Source organism: Bombina bombina, chromosome 6 (genome assembly GCF_027579735.1).
Source record: "Bombina bombina isolate aBomBom1 chromosome 6, aBomBom1.pri, whole genome shotgun sequence".
Classification (NCBI taxonomy): Eukaryota; Metazoa; Chordata; class Amphibia; order Anura; family Bombinatoridae; genus Bombina; species Bombina bombina.
The window spans coordinates 549,431,558-549,452,720 of record NC_069504.1 but is presented as its reverse complement, the minus strand read 5'-3'; positions in this window follow the sequence as shown (position 1 = coordinate 549,452,720).

Below are 21,163 nucleotides of genomic sequence, written 5' to 3'. Positions count from 1 at the left end.
TTAAACTTTTTTGTTGTGGAAAACTGTTAACTACAGCTCTTCGAACACATTTTTTTAAAGATCTACGCAATGAAATCTGGTCGCGAAAAGACCATATCGTGCAGGAAATACAGACTGCGCAACTTGCAATCTTGCCATTATAGGCAACTAACAGGCCCCTCAGGTATAATAGAGTGCTAACAGATATCTAGATACAATATACAGGTAGTAGACCAACCGGTGCAACCATGAGCGTCAGCAGAAATGTTTCCAGGGCATGGTAATAAAGTGACATATATATATATATATATATATATATATATATATATATAAATATATTAGGGGTTTACTAGTTTACTAGTGAACAAAATTTTGGAGTCACTGTATGATATACTTGAATACACTTGTATGCGTTTTAGGCCTAATAAAATGAATGTCTTTATCCAGACTCCTAACGTATAAATACTAGAAGAAGCTTATAGTTTTATTTATTATTTAGTGCTTTGTTTATTTGGTCTGTTGTATTATACAGTTATAGAGTAGAAAAACATCAGCAAAAAAAAAAAATAAATAACCAATATGTTAACCTATACATACTATACTGGTAACAGTACTGTATATTACATAAAATATGTAAAAATAATTTATGCTTACCTGATAAATTATTTTCTTTCTGAATTATGATGGTGCACAGCCCTCTATAACATATGGTTTATAATTCCCACCACTAGGAGGAGGTCAAGAACCCACATCAGAGCATAAAAATAGCCTGTGGACAATCTTCATTCTGAAAGAAAATAAGTTATCAGGTAAGCATACTTTTTTTTTTCTTTCATAAAATGATGATGGTCCACAGTCCTCGATAACGTATGGGATCAATACTCAAGCCGATGTTCTATGTTACGGAAAGAGTGGGGCGATTTTTAGGCAGTTTTTATATAGTTCACATTGCGGCCTGAAGGACTTTCCTGCCAAAAGCTACTTGCGAAAAAGCAAAACCTCAAAGCAATAAACTCTGAAAAAATTACGCAGATAAGACATGTTGCAGCTCTGCAAATCTGCTTCATAGATGCATAATGTTTTTTTAAAAAAAACACAATGTTGCAATTGTAATACTCTTAGAAGGTGACCCTTCCATCTTTAAGAAAGACTTGAATCCCTTTTTATGTGTCAAGACGCCAACACTACCTTAGTAGCTTTCTGCCCCTTATTAGACTTACTTCCTTGAGCTGGCAGACTTTCCCCTAACCTCTCCTCCTTTAAGCACTCCCTATTGACCTTTTTGTTCATGAAAGTCTATCACCAAATCAGTAACTAATGAATTCCACTTGCCTAATAGCTGCCCTCTTCTATCTACACACTAATATCATTCTGACCTTTGCAGTCCCCACCTCCTGTTTCTCACCCTCCTACCCATCTAGAGTGTAGGTTCCCACGGGAACAGGGCCCTCAATTCCCCCTGTGTTTGTTAAATTTTGTCTGGTGTCTTATATTGTACTGTACTTTTATCTTTGTACCCATGGACAGCTCTGTGGAATCTGTTGGCGCTTTATGAATAACGAATAATAATAATAATTTAAATTATGTAATATCCTCTACCTAGAGTTAGCATGATCTGAACAAAATGAAGGAACAACCATCTCTTGATTGGTATTTTCCTTAGGAAAAAAATCATATTTAGTACAAAGTAGAGCCTTCACCTTCTGAATAGGGAAAAATGTATACCCACAAGACAAGGTTGACAATTCAGAAAGAGGTTAGAAAAAGAAGAAGGCGCCACCATAGTGCACAATCAGTAGTTCATTCACATAATTAGCGCCAATACTGCTATACTTACAAGAAATAACACACTTAAGAAGTGTCCCAAATGCCTCCTGGACTATTACAAGTCGTCCAGACAATTTCCTCTGGTGATGATATCCAATATGTGGTATCCTAAGGAGCTATAAGGATTTGTCACTCCCTGCCAGATTCCAAAGCAGAGATCCTTAGTACCAAAACGATAGTCCAATTACAATACCCTCCGTATGGTAAAAGGACTAAGATCATCTAATATTATGACCAAAATTGTTGTAATGGATATTTTAAAAAGTCATGGAGCCCAGTCTGTTTAAAAAGTGTTAAAAAGACTTTAATATTGTACACAATATTTCTCTGTCCAACACGACCATTTCATCAGGTGTATAAAAATACAATACATTAACCACGACTTTTAAATCCTAAAACGGTGGCCTCTGTAAGTGCGCATGCGTGAAGGTTAACTGCCTTCTGAGCATATACATCACCGAACGATCTCTAATGCTATTGGTCCTTACGTCAATAATCAAAAGAGTGTGTCCCTTACCTGCCCTCTAGTGTCTGACGACATGATATTATGAGGCGTAACTAGCATATAGTGATCTCTCATAGGGGCGTGCATTGGTGACACTAATTTGGTCATAGACCATATGATTGTCAAATGTTAACATAGTTTGATAGCGTACGCCTTTCAATCGGGGGGTTTAACAACTATAGCCACTCCACTATCGGAAACACTTATTTATACTATGTTAAAACTGTAACAGTTCAAATAGTTCTCAATCTCAATTTTAACCAAACGGCCACCTTCGCCTATAGCACTTGTAGGGACACTTAATAACATAACTAAATCCTAACTACTTATTAAACAACTCGTATTTGAATGAGGTCATATATAAAAATAAAATATATACATAATAAAAAGATATATATTTTACATAACCAAATACATAATTAAAAATTCTCAAATTCAAGTTAAAACCGAGCAATATATTATGCTCTTGCCTAAATGTTCAAATATGTCTATATTCATATTACTACATCCAAAGACTAAAATAAATGCTCCCATTATATAAATAGACGCTGTTTACCTCTGCCTGCTTAATAGATGATGCCAAAAAACATACTCATGTCAAGGTTTTAATATTATAAACAAACCACTGATGGTGATGGTAAGGAGTTATGAACTGTATAGATCTACTCATGCACTACTAGTGGGTATATGTTATGTATCTCATGCTAGATAAGAAGTCACTATAAATCATTACATTTCTCCCCATACTATACAATCCTCTATGTGGTACGTGCCTGGCCAAATCTCTCAATAACCAGATTAAGTGAAATCCCAATAAATGCAAAAGGTTCAACTATATAACTCCAAAGACAGTCAGGACCAATTTTTTCAAGAACTGGTCGACATATTCCAAAAGATTAAAAGTCAAATTTCCAATCCCCGAAATTATCAGTCTCCCGTGGGTTCGATAATAGATTTGTGTATCTTTGGGAGGTGGTAATAATATGCAAGGTTGGGTGTACACGGAATAAAATATTCTCTTTCTTTTTTGGTGAGTATGCCTTCCATCCAGCTTGCATCCACCATTATGATTAAACTAGATCATTTCAGGGATTGGAAATTTGGCATGTAATCTTTTGCAATATGTCGACCAGTTCTTGAAAAAAATCGGTCCTGATGTTACCATCATATATTAAAGATACCCCAGATCTTATTTCTAAATTGTCAACCATCAAGAAATCTAACAGAGAGCTTCTATGGCTAACATGTGATGTCTCATCATTATATTCCAACATTTCCCAAGAGTTGGGTTTAGAGGCGAGTGAGATATATCTGCCAGACAAACAAAGGAGGTTTTTATTGGAGTCTATATCATTTGTGTTAAAACACAATTATTTTGTTTTTCAAGAACAATTTTTTCTCCAAGTGAAAGGTACGGCCATGGGGACCAAATTCGCCCCGAACTTTGCAAATTTATTTATGGGCATTTTTGAGGAGAGGTATATATACGTTTCTGCATATGGGGCGAGTCTGGTCTTCTATGGCCATTTTATTGATGATCTTCTCTTTGTCTGGGAGGGGAGCCAGACAGATGCTTTGAATTTGTGAAATCTTTAAATGATAATGTAATGGGTTTAAACTTAACATCAAAGATCGAACAGAGTAGTATTGCTTTTTTGGATCTAATTTTGGAGTGGGATCAAGAAGGATGTATTATTACAAAAACTTTTTTCCAATCGGTATATACTAACAGCTATTTAAATTATAAAAGTAACTATCATAAAGCATGGACTAGAAATATCCCATACAATCAATTCTGCAGGATACACAGGAACTGCACCAATTTAGATACATTTGATGATCAGACCAAGATGTTGAAAAAGAGATTTTTAGAGAAACTATACCCTAGCAAACTCATAGAAATCAGCTATCTGAAAGCTAGAAATAAATGTAGAGCTGATTTTATTTAATAACAAAAAATTACCAGTCATGGCAGATAAAAATTATGATGAGCAAGGAAATGGGAATATAAAGAATAAGGTAAGGTTCATCACTCAATTTAGCAATAACCATAATGAGATTAAGAAAATTCTTAAAAAATATTAGTTTGTATTACTGAGGGACCCGCTACTAAAAGACACTATAGGTCAAGACCCTATCTGCACCTTTAGAAGGGCACCCACTTTAAAGAACAGACTAGCTCCTAGTAAAGTGGTAATGAAATCATATAGTCTTAAAACTAAGAGTAACTACAAAATTGGTCCACTACTGGGCAAACCAGGATTCTATAAATTCAACCGTTACATTTGTGGTCTTTGAGCATACACTACAGGAAAGAGAACTGACTTTGTCTCCTGTGCCAGCAAAGAGAAATTTGAGATCAAGTCCCATTTTACTTGTGATTCTTCCTTTTTAGTGTATATGCTAGAGTGCAGATGTGGAATCCAGTATGTGGGGAGAACCTCTAGGCCCCTCAAGAAAATGTTGGGGGAACACAACAGAAACATTAAGAATGTGATTAAAAACCATAGCATCCCAAGGCATGTGACTCAGTGTCTTTCAGTTCAAGTAGATACTTTTAGTATTTTTCCATAGGAGCATATCACTCCCAAGTCCTTATCTCCCTTTGGCTTAAATGAGCATATTGATATGGCGGCATTTAATTGAGACCTGTCTTTGGAGTTATATAGTTGAACCTTTTGCATTTATTAATATTTCACTGCATCTGGTTATTGAGAGATTTGGCCAGGCACGTATAAAATAAAGGATTGTATAGTATGGGTAGAGATTTAATGATTTATAGTGACTTCTTATCTAGCACGAGATACATAACATATACCCACTAGTAGTGCAGTAGTAGATCTATACAGTTCATAACTCCTTATCATCACCATCAATGGTTTGTCTATACCATTAGAACCTTGACATGTGTATGTTTTTTGGCAACATCTATTAAGCAGGCAGAGGTATTAATAACACCACTTTTGTAGGTGTCATAATCATTATCAGTAATATACTTAGTGACTATTTATATATTGGGAGCATTTATTTTAGTCTTTGGATGTAGTAATATGAATATAGACATATTTGAACATTTAGGCAAGAGCATAATATATTGCTCGGTTTTAACTTGAATATGAGAATTTTTTATTATGTATTTGGTTATGCAAAATATATATCTTTTTATTATATATATATATATATTTTTATATATGTATATATATATATATATATATATATATATATATGACCTCATTCAAATGCGAGTTGTTTAATAAGTAATTAGGATTTAGTTATGTTATTAAGTGTCCCTACAAGTGCTATAGGCGAAGGTTGCAGTTCTGTTAAAATTGAGATTGAGAACTATTTTATCTGTTACAGTTGCAACATAGTATAAATAAGTGTTTCCAATAGTGGAGTGGCCATAGTTGTTAAACCCCGCGATTGAAAGGCGTACGCTATCAATCTATATTTACATTTGACAATCATATGGTCTATGACCAAATTAGCATCACCAACGCACGCCCCTATGAGAGATCCCTATATGCTAAATACGCCTCATAATATCACGTTGTCAGACACTAGGAGGCAGGTAAGGGACACACTCTTTTGATTGTTGAAGTAAGGACCAATAGAGTTAGAGATCGCTAGGTGATATGCTCAGAAAGCAGTTAACCTTCACGAATGCGCACTTGCATGTAGAGGCAACCGTTTTAGGATTTAAAAGTCATGGTTAATGTATTGTATTTTTATACACCTGATGAAATGGTCGTGTTGGACAGAGAAATATTGTGTACAATATTAAAGTCTTTTTAACACTTTTTAAACAGACTGGGCTCCACGACTTTTTAAAATATCCATTACAACAACAATTTTGGTCATAATATTAGATGATCTTAGTCCTTTTACCATACGGAGGGTATATGCTAGTTACGCCTCATAATATCATGTCGTAAGACACTGGGAGGCAGGTAAGGGACACACTCTTTCGATTGGTGAAGTAAGGACCAATAGAGTTAGAGATCGCTCGGCAATGTATATGCTCAGAACACGATTAACCTTCACGCATGTGCACTTGCATGTAGAGGACACAGTTTTAGGATTTAAAAGTCGTGGTTAATGTATTTTTATACACCTGATGAAACGGTCGTGTTGAACCGAGAAACGTTGTGTACAATATTAATGTCTTTTTAACACTTTTTAAACAGACCGTGCTCCACGACTTTTTAAAATATCCATTGCAACAGATTTGGTCATAATATTAGATGATCTTAGTCCTTTTACCATACGGAGGGTATTGTAATTGGACTATCGTTTTGGTATTAAGCATCTCTGCTTTGGAATCTGGCAGGGAGTGACAAATCCTTATAGCTCCTTAGGATACCACATATTGGATATCATCACCAGAGAAGGTTGTCTGGACGACTTGTAAGACTCCAGGAGGCATGTGGCACTTCTTGTGTGAATGAACCACTGATTGTGTACAGTGGTGGCACCAACTTCTTTTTTCTAACCTCTTTGTAGATCTCCGTCTTGTTACCACCAGCAAGATTCGGAAGAAGCTGCTTGCCACCAACACTTTGAGATCAAGGGATCCACATTATCATGGATTTGGGACTTTATTACGGATTTGGGACATTATCATTATTTGATTTAGATAAGTTGTTTAATTTATCAATTATTATTTTCACATGTTTTTTTAAGTTTTATCACTTAATTCACATCATTTGCTTTTACTCACAGCACTGTATTTTATTGTATGACATCAGCAATCTGAAGGATTGTTATCACATTTTATTACCCTATACTGACTACTGGTATTAGGAATTTTGGGCATTCAACTTATATATTGCACATATATATTTGATTTTGAAAATTCAGAAACCCTTTTTGCTGATTGAGTTTGCTAATAGTTAGAGTCCTTTCCAAGATGATAGTCAATATCAATGGAATGCCATGGTTCAAGAGAAGAGCCTTGTAATACAGAGAAAACTAAGTTCAGATTCCTGGTTGGAGAAATAGATTCCATCAGTAGCTTTATTCTAACTGATGCCTGAACAAAAGTCTTAGGAAGTTTAGCAAATTTCCTATTAAACGAGATAAAGCAGAAATTCTACCATGTAGAAATTAATTGACAAACCGTTGTCAATGCTATCCTTAGGAAATTGAAGGATTCTAGAAAACCAAAAGGAATACCATGAAAACCCTCTTGAAGAATGCCACTCAAAATATGTCTTCCAATCTTGTCATAAATCTGCTGTTACAGGTTTTCTGGCCTTCATCAAAGATACAATGACCAAATTAAACTGTTCACAAACTAGGAGTTCAAACTCCACGCCATTACATTGGAGATTTAAGATCTTGATGGTCTTGTTTCAGAGGAAGAAGCCATGGGAAGCAAGAGGACATCTGCACTATGTCCACATACCAAGTCCTGCGACACGAAGCTGGAGCAATTAATATAACTGACGTTGACTCCTGTTGGATCCAAGAAATGATACTTGGAAGAAAAACAAACAAAGAAAACAGGTATGCTTGATAAAAGTCCCATGGACATATCAAGGTGACTATTATGTGAGTCTTTGGATCTTTTGATCTTGGAAGTATGAGATTTAAGCAAGAGGACATCAGATCTATGTCCAGTAAGCCTATATTGATCGCTGAGCAATAAAAAATGTCCTAATGGTGAGACCACTCTCTTACTAAACCGACAGAGAGCAATAATTCCTATCTATCTAAGACAGAGTAATAAACACTTCCTGCATGGCCAGTGGACTGCTTTTACCCCCCTTGATGATTTATGTAGGCCACCACTGAGATGCTGTCTGACTGGAAACATATAAACTTTTCCTCCTTCAATAGAAGCCAGGGCTAAAGAGCCTGAAGATTGCTTGAAATTCTAGAATGTTTATTGGCAACTTCACCTCTAGCGGATACCAAACTCCCTGCACTCTTCCAGAAACCCAGACAGCCCCCCCAACCTGAGAGACTGGTGTTTGTTGGCACAATAAGCCAAGACTGACAAAGGAATGATGTCCCAAGGAACAAAGACATACTTTGTGTCCTTAAGAAAAAGATTGACTGACAGAGAAATCAATAGCTATCTGTATGCCAAATGTAGATAATTCTTTGACCACTGAGGTAGCAAAGCCTTTAAAGGGTCTTGAGTGAAGAGGGGAAAAAGAAACTGCGACTGAAGCAGCTACCATAAAACCCACCGCCTCCATGAGCTACCAATCAGGGGCATATTTTGGCCTAGGCAAACAAGGCACTTGAATAGGGCGACATATTGGATGGTGGCAGCACATTTTTTGTGGCTATACTTGTAAGAAGCTTGCAGTTATTTTAGAAGTATTATACGGGTATATATTGGGAGATTTTGACCAAGGAGCTAACATTCAAGGGAAGTATAAAAGTACCCATGGAGCTTACAGTGTAGAAGTATCTCTGAACCTTTCATTAATTCAGCTAGGTATTGCCTTTAGTTCTGTTGGCTTTCAGCACTCAGTATTGTGTATGGGAAAGTATTGTTTCAAGAAATCTGTGTTTGGTGGGTTATATATATATATATATATATATATATATATATATATATATATAATTTATTTTTTGCAGCAATAGATATGTGTGTATGTGTGTGTGTGTGTGTGACCATGCATACGTATATATAAAACTCTGTGTGTGCTTGTGTCTGTTTGCTTATATGTGTGTGTGCCTGTGTAAGTATGCATGTAAGGGTTTTGCAAGCCCTGGTGAACATTTACTTTTGGAAATGCCATGATTTTTTTATTTTTTATTATTATGGCCAATAAAGGCCTACAACTGGGGGGATTAGAGGGCAGCACAATGTTGAGCGCCTAGGGCAGCACAAAAACCTAAATACGCCCCTGCTACTAATAAAATGTTGCTCAAAATATGGAGATACACACCCTCTGTTCTTTCATTTGCAGAAATTAGATGCATAAGGATTGAGTCTAGTATGACTCCTGTAGATGCTACCTTTATAGCAGGATATAAGAAACTTAAGGTACATTGATACTCCAACTATTGTCTTTAAAGAAGACAGGAGCTTGAGTGTATGAGCAATAGCTATTTACAGTAAATAAGCTTGCACTAGATATCAGCCAGATAAGGAGTAACTTAAATGTCCTGATTCTGATCACAGAGTGGCAAACTGGCAGAGTTTATAGGAATATGCAGATGAGAATCCTTGAGGCCTATCCATTAACATTATCCTTTGAATTAAGGGGAAAAAATATGAGAAATGTTCCCATTATGGGAACCCTGACCAATATTTCTAGGGATGTTAAATCCAGGGCAGGGTTGTAAATTCCTCTGGACAATGAACAAATTGGGGTAAAAAAAAATCTCTTGACCATGAGATTACACGGGCACTGTGATTAATTATTCCCCTACCATTCAAATCCTTCGATAAAGGTTGCGGCCTCTGAAAGAAAACTTTTAGATGGGGTCATTGGCCAATAAAGAGAACTCTGCTTCAAAGAGAACAAAAACACTCAATCTTTTGAAGGACAAAGAGAATCAATCTGGATACCTGATCTATTTTTCCAGTTGGATCCCAAAATGTAGAAACTTATACAAAGTTTAATAAATCTGTACATGACATAAGCATCAGATGTAGTATACGTACCTACTTATAAAAAAGTAGAAAGAGTGCTAACACAAAATTCCTCTGGGGGCGCTCTTCACAAATATACAATATACAATGTCAAAAATAAAATAAAAAATATATATATAAAAATCAACAAAAATTGACCAAACCATTAAAAAACAAGTGTTCATAACAAAGTCCAAAAAGTGCTCAAAGGTGAGTCAGGGCAGCTCTCTGTCATAGGAAGTTCAAGGTCTTGGTTATGCAAGCGATCTAAAAAGAGAAAAAAACACAGAGGCGCCCAACGGCCTAGTATCATCAACACAATCAGTAGGAAGTTCAAGGTCCTGGTTATGCAACCGATCTAAAAAGAGAAAAAAACAAAGAGAATCAATCTGGATACCTGATCTATTTTTCCAGTTGGATCCCAAAATGTAGAAACTTATACAAAGTTTAATAAATCTGTACATTAGGGATGCACCGATACCGATACTAGTATCGGTATCGGTACCGATACCAAGTATTTACATGAGTACTTGTACTCGTGCAAATGCACCGATACTTAAACCGATACCTCTACTTCCTACCCATATGCTATCTTGTGGCGTTTTTTCAAACTGCATGTTCCCATTTCATTTTAAACTGGAGTGGAGACTAAACTAAAAATTGTTTACTACTGTTCTGACAATACAAATTGTTGTTATTTGTATTATTGTAGGAGAGATCACTGTACCTGATTCAGACAAACCCCTGAAGTACTGGGCAGTTAATAAACAGATTTCCAGCTCTGGCAAAAATGGGCCAAAAATATCTTTCTGCCCCATGCAGTATGGTGGAAAGTGAAAGACTGTTTAACTTAGAGTCGAACCTCCATACAAATGTCAGATTGATGTTATATAACAGCCCTACAACCTAATTGCATCACCCCTTTAAATGTAATATTTTATTGTAATATTTTTTATTTATAAACATGTTCAGTGAACTTTGTGACAAATAAAACTGTTTTATTATTTCATAATGTCTTTTGAATTACAGCCCTTTATAATTATAAAGAAGGAATCTTAAATAATAAGTCTGTATTGTGCTTGGTAAACTGTCACATGACATTAAAAAAAAAGTATCGGTAATTGGTATCGGCGAGTATTTGAAAACAAGTATCGGTACTTGTACTCAGTCATAAAAAAATGGTATCGGTGCAACCCTACTGTACATGACATAAGCATCAGATGTAGTATATGTACCTACTTTTAAAAAAGAAGAAAGACTGCTAACACAAAATTCCTCTGGGGGCGCTCTTCACAAATATACAATATACAATGTCAAAACTAAAACAAAAAATATATATATAAAAATCAACAAAAATTCACCAAACCATTAAAAAACAAGTGTTCATAACAAAGTCCAAAAAGTGCTCAAAGGTGAGTCAGGTCAGCTCTCTGTCATAGGAAGTTCAAGGTCTTGGTTATGCAAGCGATCTAAAAAGAGAAAAAAACACAGAGGCGCCCAACGGCCTAGTATCATCAACACAATCAGTATATGTATGAGAATAAAGGGCTACTCACAAATGAATATCACCAGATAGGTGCAAGCAGGCAGACTGGAACCTCACAGTTGTCCAGCTAACTGTATTGGAACAACCAGGTATCAGCAGTGGAGTCCCAGCAAAAGATATCAGTGTGTTCCTAGATGAATACATAACGAAACTAACAATGTGAAAAAAACTCACTTATTCCAAAGCACCTCCAGGTGCAATACAAGCAGGCTTCTCAGCTGCCCAGCTGACTGGTCCCAGGTGGTAAGCAGGTTACACAGCAATAACAAGATGTAAAATATAAAGTGCAGTCCAAAACGCAACAAGTTTATAGTATAAAATAAACTTTAATAAAAGCAACGCGTTTCTCAGCCACATAAGGGCTGTTTCTTCAGGCTATTGTGCAAAAAATAAAAATACACATGCTATTTAAAACACATTCGGCTAGATTTAGAGTTTTGTCGGTAACGACCCGCGTATCTAATGCTGGCTTTTTTTCTCCCGCACCTTTTAAATACCACTGGTATTTAGAGTTCACAGAAGGGCTGCGTTAGGCTCCAAAAAGGGAGCGTATAGCATATTTACCGCCACTGCAACTCTCAATACCAGCGGTGCTTACGGACGCGGCCAGCTTCAAAAACGTGCACGATTCCCCCATAGAAAACAATGGGGCATTTTGAGCTGAAAAAAAACCAAACACCTGCAAAAAAGCAGCGTTCAGCTCCTAACTCAGCCCCTATTCCTAACATGTACCCCGAGTCTAAACACCCCTAACCTTACACTTATTAACCCCTAATCTGCCGCCCCCGCTATCGCTGACACCTGCATATTTTTTTAAACCCCTAATCTGCCGCTCCGTACACCGCCGCAACCTACGTTATCCCTATGAACCCCTAATCTGCTGCCCCTAACACCGCCGACCACTATATAATATTTATTAACCCCTAATCTGCCGCCCCCAACGTCGCCTCCACCTACCTACACTTATTAACCCCTAGTCTGCCAACCGGACCTCACCGCTACTATAATAAATGTATTAACCCCTAATCCGCCTCACTCCCGCCTCAATAACCCTATAAAAATAGTATTAACCCCTAATCTGCCCTCCCTAACATCGCCGACACCTAACTTCAAGTATTAACCCCTAATCTGCCGACCGGACCTCACCGCTACTCTAATAAATGTATTAACCCCTAAAGCTAAGTCTAACCCTAACACTAACACCCCCCTAAGTTAAATATAATTTAAATCTAACAAAATAAATTAACTCTTATTAAATAAATTATTCCTAATTAAAGCTAAATACTTACCTGTAAAATAAACCCTAATATAGCTACAATGTAAATTATAATTATATTGTAGCTATTTTAGGATTAATATTTATTTTACAGGCAACTTTGAATTTATTTTAACCAGGTACAATAGCTATTAAATAATTATTTACTATTTAATAGCTACCTAGTTAAAATAATTACAAAATTACCTGTAAAATAAATCCTAACCTAAGTTACAATTAAACCTAACACTACACTATCAATAAATTAATTAAATAAAATACCTACAATTATCTACAATTAAACCTAACACTACACTATCAATAAATTAATTAAATACAATACCTACAAATAAATACAATTAAATAAACTAACTAAAGTACAAAAAATAAAAAAGAACTTAGTTACAAAAAATAAAAAAATATTTACAAACATTAGAAAAATATTACAACAATTTTAAACTAATTACACCTACTCTAAGCCCCCTAATAAAATAACAAAGCCCCCCAAAATAAAAAAATGCCCTACCCTATTCTAAATTAAAAAAGTTCAAAGCTCTTTTACCTTACCAGCCCTTAAAAGGGCCTTTTGCGGGGCATGCCCCAAAGAAAACTGCTCTTTTGCCTGTAAAAGAAAAATACAACCCCCCCAACATTAAAACCCACCACCCACATACCCCTAATCTAACCCAAACCCCCCTTAAAAAAACCTAACACTACCCCCCTGAAGATCATCCTACCTTGAGTCGTCTTCACTCAGCCGAGCCACCGATGGAACTGAAGAGGAGATCCAGAGCGGCAGAAGTGATCCTCCAAGCGGCGCTGAAGAAGTCTTCCATCCGCTGAAGTAATCCTCCAAGCGGCGCTGAAGAAGTCTTCCATCCGGGCGATGTCATCTTCCAAGCGGAGTCTTCAATCTTCTTTCTTCCGGATCCATGTTCATCCCGCCGACGCGGAACATCCATCTTCACCGACGACTTCCCGATGAATGCGGTTCCTTTAAGGGACGTCATCCAAGATGGCGTCCCTCGAATTCCGATTGGCTGATAGGATTCTATCAGAAAATCGGAATTAAGGTAGGAAAATTCTGATTGGCTGATGGAAACAGCCAATCAGATTCAAGTTCAATCCGATTGGCTGATCCAATCAGCCAATCAGATTGAGCTTGCATTCTATTGGCTGATCGGAACATGGATCCGGAAGAAAGAAGATTGAAGATGCCGCTTGATAGAAGACTTCAGCCGGATCATGGACCTCTTCAGCTCCAGTTTGGATGAAGACTTCAGTCGGATCATGGACCTCTTCAGCTCCTGCTTGGATGAAGACTTCAGCCGGATCATGGACATCTTCAGCCCCTGCTTGGGCTTGGATGAAATCTTCTGAGCCTCTTCTGGACCGATCGGTGAACCCGGTGTGGTGAAGACAAGGTAGGAAGATCTTCAGGGGCTTAGTGTTAGGTTTATTTAAGGGGGGTTTGGGTTAGATTAGTAGTATGTGGGTGGTGGGTTGTAATGTTGGGGGGGTATTGTATGTTTTTTTTTACAGGCAAAAGAGCTGAATTCTTTTGGGGCATGCCCCGCAAAGGGCCCTTTTAAGGGCTGGTAAGGTAAAAGAGCTTTGAACTTTTTTAATTTAGAATAGGGTAGGGCATTTTTTTATTTTGGGAGTCTTTGTTATTTTATTAGGGGGCTTAGAGTAGGTGTAATTAGTTTAAAATTGTAATATTTTTCTAATGTTTGTAAATATTTTTTTATTTTTTGTAACAGTTCTTTTTTATTTTTTGTACTTTAGTTAGTTTATTTCATTGTAGTTATTTGTAGGTATTGTATTTAATTAATTTATTGATAGTGTAGTGTTAGGTTTAATTCTAGGTATTTTATTTAATTAATTTATTGATAGTGTAGTGTTAGGTTTAATTGTAACTTAGGTTAGAATTTATTTTACAGGTAATTTTGTAATTATTTTAACTAGGTAGCTATTAAATAGTTATTAACTATTTAATAGCTATTGTACCTGGTTAAAATAAATACAAAGTTGCCCGTAAAATAAATATTAATCCTAAAATAGCTACAATATAATTATAATTTATATTGTAGCTATATTAGGGTTTATTTTACAGGTAAGTATTTAGCTTTAAATAGGATGAATTTATTTAATAATAGTTAATTTATTTTGTTAGATTTAAATTATATTTAACCTAGGGGGGTGTTAGTGTTAAGGTTAGACTTAGCTTTAGGGGTTAATAAATGTATTAGAGTAGCGGTGAGGTCCGGTCGGCAGATTAGGGGTTAATACTTGAAGTTAGGTGTCGGTGATGTTAGGGAGGGCAGATTAAGGTTTTTATACTATTTATTATAGGGTTATTGAGGCGGGAGTCAGGCGGATTAGGGGTTAATACATTTATTATAGTAGCGGTGAGGTCCGGTCGGCAGATTAGGGGTTAATAATTGTGGGTAGGTGGAGGCGACGTTGGGGGCGGCAGATTAGGGGTTAATAAATATAATATAGGGGTCGCGGTGTTAGGGGCAGCAGATTAGGGGTTCATAGGGATAACGTAGGTTGCGGCGGTGTGCGGTCTGCAGATTAGGGGTTAAAAAATTATAATAGAGTGGCGGCGATGTGGGGGGCCTCGGTTTAGGGGTACATAGGTAGTTTATGGGTGTTAGTGTACTTTAGAGCACAGTAGTTAAGAGCTTTATGAACCGGCGTTAGCCCATAAAGCTCTTAACTCCTGACTTTTTTCTGCGGCTGGATTTTTGTCGTTAGATTTCTAACGCTCACTTCAGCCAAGACTCTAAATACCAGCGTTAGAAAGATCCCATTGAAAAGATAGGATACGCAATTGGCGTAGGGGGATCTGCGGTATGGAAAAGCTGCAAAGTGAGCGTTAGACCCTTTCCTGACTGACTCTAAATACCAGCGGTAGCCCAAAACCAGCGTTAGGAGCCTCTAACGCTGGTTTTGACGGCTAACGCCAAACTCTAAATCTAGCCGATAGTGAGCTATGATTGGAGGTGTGGTGATTAAGACCAGGTGTATGGAATCCTCATTAGCTTGGTTTCCATAGAGACCATAGTATATACAAAAAATAAAAGCTGTTGATGTTTAACACAGCACAATGTGACAGACATACTCATCTATAAGTGTATTGTATGATACATAATACATAATATACAAACAAATTAATTAATGACACAGTCCCTATATGGGAACACACATTCATCCAAACACATCCTACTCCCAATAATTAAAAATTAAAAATATATGTATAATATATATATATATATATATATATATATATATATATAAATAAACAAATATAGGGATTCCTATTGAGATAATGTAATTCATCAGTACTTCCCTAAGCATGGAAAAAGAGCATAGTTACTAATGTTACCTGTTGGCCACCTATGTATAGGAACTAAATCGTCAACTACACAATAGATATTTAGGAAATCTCTTATTTGTGATTGCTGTTCTAATTCACACAACTGTTATATTACCAATTGGCCGTCTATATGAGAAGAACAAATCCTTAGATAGATGAATGTGAGATGCAAAAATGAATGAATAAACCTATGTTGAATTTATAATATCAGTTCCGGTCCACAACACTGCCGTAGATCACAGACTCAGAAGTAGTCGGACCGCCCATGAAGCATGTCATCCAGGTCAACCAATCACGGCGCAAGATAGCGCTAGTGTCAAATGACTCACAGGCTGTTATGTAGATACAGAGCCTACAAACCACAAAGCAAGTATGTCCTATTACTAGCGTAATGATATGGTATTATCAAAAGGGTTCTTCAGACTAAACAATATGGATTGTGTATGTGCCCGCTATATCAATACGCATATTAAGATTGGCCATGTTATTTATACCCACACGATCATAAAATAATAAAGTGTGGTCCAAAAATTGTGGGAAATTGACTACAAAGTTAAAATCAATTGAAAAAATAACATTAATATAGCAATAACTAATGAGATGGTTAAGAAATATGAATGTAAGTGATATTTTATAGATCATGTGACCTAGTGAAAGACAACAACAGGAAAAAATTAAAAAATAAAGGTGATGGGTGCTGGATCTACACTCAGCATAATTAATGTGTGTGTATATATATATATATATATATATATATATATTAATATTAAAATCTATATATAATGGTGTGGTTATTTGCTATAATATAAACTATATAGTGACCAAACGCATGATTATATGAAGGTAGCCATATCCAGATTCTCATTAAGTCCATCTGGTTTGAGTGTTCTTAATTTCGTGATCCAAAAAGATTCCCTACGTCTAAGTATGAGAAAAGCATTGAGTTGGGATCTAGATATCTGTTCTATCGGAATGATTTTCATAGGATTTTTATGTCTCTTATGTGAGTATTCACAGTGTCGAGAGACACTGTGTGACATTAGATTTTTCTTAATGTTGTAGGCATGTTTGCACCACCTTTTTTTTACCTTTCTACAGGTACGGCCAACGTACTGCACCCCACATTTACAATACAATAGATATATAACAAAGGTGGATTCACATGTCATATGTTTCTTGATTTGAAATTGATCACCAGTTGTATATGATTTGAAAGATGATGCTCCATGTTCTATATATTTACACATGCTACAACGTTTTCTAAAACACTTAGAGACTGTATTCTTTTTTTGGCTCTCATGTTTATTTTTGTTTTTGAAATAGGAAATTATAGTATTTTGTTTTTTTGTCCCTATAAAATATCACTTACATTCATATTGTTTAACCATCTCATTAGTTATTGCTATATTAATGTTATTTATTCAATTGATTTTAACTTTGTAGACTATTTCCCACAATTTTTGGACCACACTTTATTATTTTATGATCGTGTGGGTATAAATAATATGGCCAATCTTAATATGCTTATTGTTATAGCGGGCACGTACATGATCCATATTGTTTTGGCTGAAGGACCCTTTTGATAATACCATATCATTATGCTACTAATAGGACGTACTTGCTTTGTGGTTTGTAGGCTTCGTATCCACATAACAGCCTGTGAGTCATTTGACACTAGCGCTATCTTGCCCGCGTGATTGGTTGACCTGGATGACATGCTTCATGGGTGGTCCGACTACGTCTGAGTCTGTGGGATACGGCAGTGTTTTGGACCTGAACTGATATTACAAATTTAACATATGTTTATTCATTCATTTTTGCATCTCACATTCATCTATCTAAGGATTTGTTCTTCTCATATAGACGGCCAATAGGTAATATAACAGTTTTGTGAATTAGAACAGCAATCACAAATAAGAGATTTCCTAATTATCTATTGTGCAATTGACAATTTCATCCCTATACATAGGTGGCCAACAGGTAACATTAGTAACTATGCTCTTTTTCCATGCTTAGGAAGGTACTGATGAATTACATTATCTCAATAGGAATCCCTTTATTTGTCTATATATACATATATATTTTTTATATATATTTTTATTTTTTAATTATTGGGACTAGGATGTGTTTGGATGAATGTGTGTTCCCATATAGAGACTGTTTCATTAATTAATGTGTTTGTATATTATGTATTATATACCATACAATACACTTATAAATGTGTATGTCTGTCACATTGTGCTGTGTTAAACATCAACAGCTTTTATTTTTTTTATATACTATAGTCTCTATGGGAACCAAGCTAATGAGGATTCCATACACCTGGTATCAATCACCACACCTCCAATCATAGCTCACAATGTGTTTTAAATAGCAAGTGTATTTTTATTTTTTGTACAAGAGCCTGAAGAAACAGCCCTTATGTGGCTGAGAAACGCCTTGTTTTTATTAAAGTTTATTTTATACTGTACACTTGCTGCTGTTTGGATTGCACTTTATATTTTACATCCTGTTATTGCTGTGTAACCTGCTTACCTGGGACCAGTCAGCTGGGCGGCTAAGAAGCTCCAGCCTGCTTGTATTGCACCTGGAGGTGCTTTGGAATAAGTGAGTGAGTTTTTTTCACATTACTTGCCCCTTTAAACCATACTGTGCAGGGCCATGTTGGTTTCGTTTTGTATTCATCTAGGAACACACTGATATATTTTGCTAGGACTCCACTGCTGATACCTGTTTGTTCCAAAACAGATAGCTGGACAACTGTGAGGTTCCAGTCTGCCTGCTTGCACCTATCTAGTGTTATTCGTTTGTGAGTAGCCCTTTATTCTCATACATATCCTGATTTTGTTGATGGTACTAGGCCATTGGGCGCCTCTGTGTTTTTTTCTCTTTTTAGATTACGTACCTACTTAAAGGGCCATAATACCCAAATGTTTAAACACTTGAAAGTAATGCAGCATAGCTGTAAAAAGCTGATTAGAAAATATCACCTGAACATCTCTATGTAAAAAAGAAAGATATTTTACCTCAAAAGTTCCTCAGTAGCCACCTCCCATTGTAAAGGATTTCTAAGCAGCATATTAGTGTGTCTGTCCCGGGACAACTGAAAGGATGAGCTTCGTGCACTCTCATATTATTTCACCAATCAGGTAAAGGAAGCTTACTATGAAATCTCATGAGAGTTAAGTCAAATCTCATGAGATCACAGTAAGAGTTCATGACCTCAGCACTGCTGATGCTGATTGGCTGCTGTTCATTTCTTCATTTTTTTAATTTTTTTACCTGCAGCTGGGAGCAGCTGAGTATAACTTTTTACACAGAGCTTACTCTGGTGAGCTGAGGAGATTGTGAGGTAAAATATCTTCCTTTTTTACATAGAGATGCTCAGGTGATATTTTCCTGTCAGCTTTTTACAGTTTTACTGCATCAGTTTCAAGTGATTTAGCATATGAGTATTATGTTCCTTTAAGCATATGTACATATTATGACTGACATGTGGCCTTTCTGACTAAAGGAGCAGCACATATCGACCAACAGGTACACATTAGATACTTGTAAATTCATGTCCAGAATAAGCAGAGACTGTGTATACTCACATAGTGAATATTCAATGTGCATAGTCAATGAATATATTCATAATTATTGCTCAGTGTCTGCATGATAAAGTATGTGCATACATATAAATCACTCATACAATGGTATAAAAGAAATCTTATCTCAAGGATCTCTACTGATAGTAAAAATATTCATGACCAATATTTAGTATCATATGAAAGAAACTTTGTGCATATAAATTACACATTACATATGTATACAAGATATACTAATAAATCTTATGTCTAAAGGATCTCCACTGTTATATCAAAATACAAATAAAATCTACAGGCCTGCATTTGGAAATAAACATGCAGAGTAAACTGCATGAAAGGTTTATACCTAGAGCAACATATACTATAGATTGTGTACACTAATAGCATAGGACATGTAATGTCTTGCATATTTAGAGAGACAGAAGTTCTGCCTATGTAAAAATTATTATTTGTGCTGCTGAACATGCAATGAACATAAAAAGCATTTAGTGATTTGTATATCAAAATAGTGTATAGAACCTGCCTTGAGGTACAAATAATATTCCAAAAGAGCTTAAAATGTACAACAGTTTACACCCCCCTGCAGTAATGGCAACAATGGGATAAAAATGCTTAGTTGACTTTTAAATAAGTATTAATAGTGCAGATAGTAATAATAAATGGTGATGGCACCATATGTCATCATGTTCAGTGCAATATATTATTGCACATATTATAATAAACTGGGTATGCTGTAGATCACATAAGAATTTGCTGTTGTGTACAGCTGCCTAAAAGTCCTTGCAAAAAAACACCTGCCTAGAGGATCTTGTTAAATATGAACCTTTAGGTTATCAGTATAAAAAGTATTTTGCACATTTACCAGAGAAGACTGAGTTAAATTCCTAGATTTAGGCTTACGTTAATTAGTTTGGGGACAGCCGCTAAACAAACTGTCACTGTTTTGTATATATTATTTTTAGCTTCAGGAGTAAAAACAGTAGTTTCCTCCTGAGTGACAACTGCAGGGCAAATGCCGTCTGGACAGTGTACTGTTGTGGATTATTTATATGCAAAATATGAGGTATATCATTTAGATTATACAACAGATTTAAGTGGCCTGGCATACTGGAACATATTTGCAAAATAAACATATATATGTAGGCAGAGAGATATCAGCAACTGGCTCCCCAATAAAAATATCAGTGGGGACAAAGACATTTTGATCCAGTTTTCACTTATAATAAAGTATGCAATTACACTGTATATGAGTATTAGTACACACAATGTGTGGTAGAAAGCACTCTAAACTAAGTTTACACTCCCCCAGACACTTTAATTAGCACACAGTGTAGAAACTACTACAGCCCCGGTATATTTTATATAGCCCTTGAGTACCCCCTGGTAGCTCTTTTGTGGGTACTTACCCCCTTCTTTGGACTGACAGGCACTGGAAATAGGTTTAAAATCTGGTCCCAACTGTAGTAGTAGATAATCTTG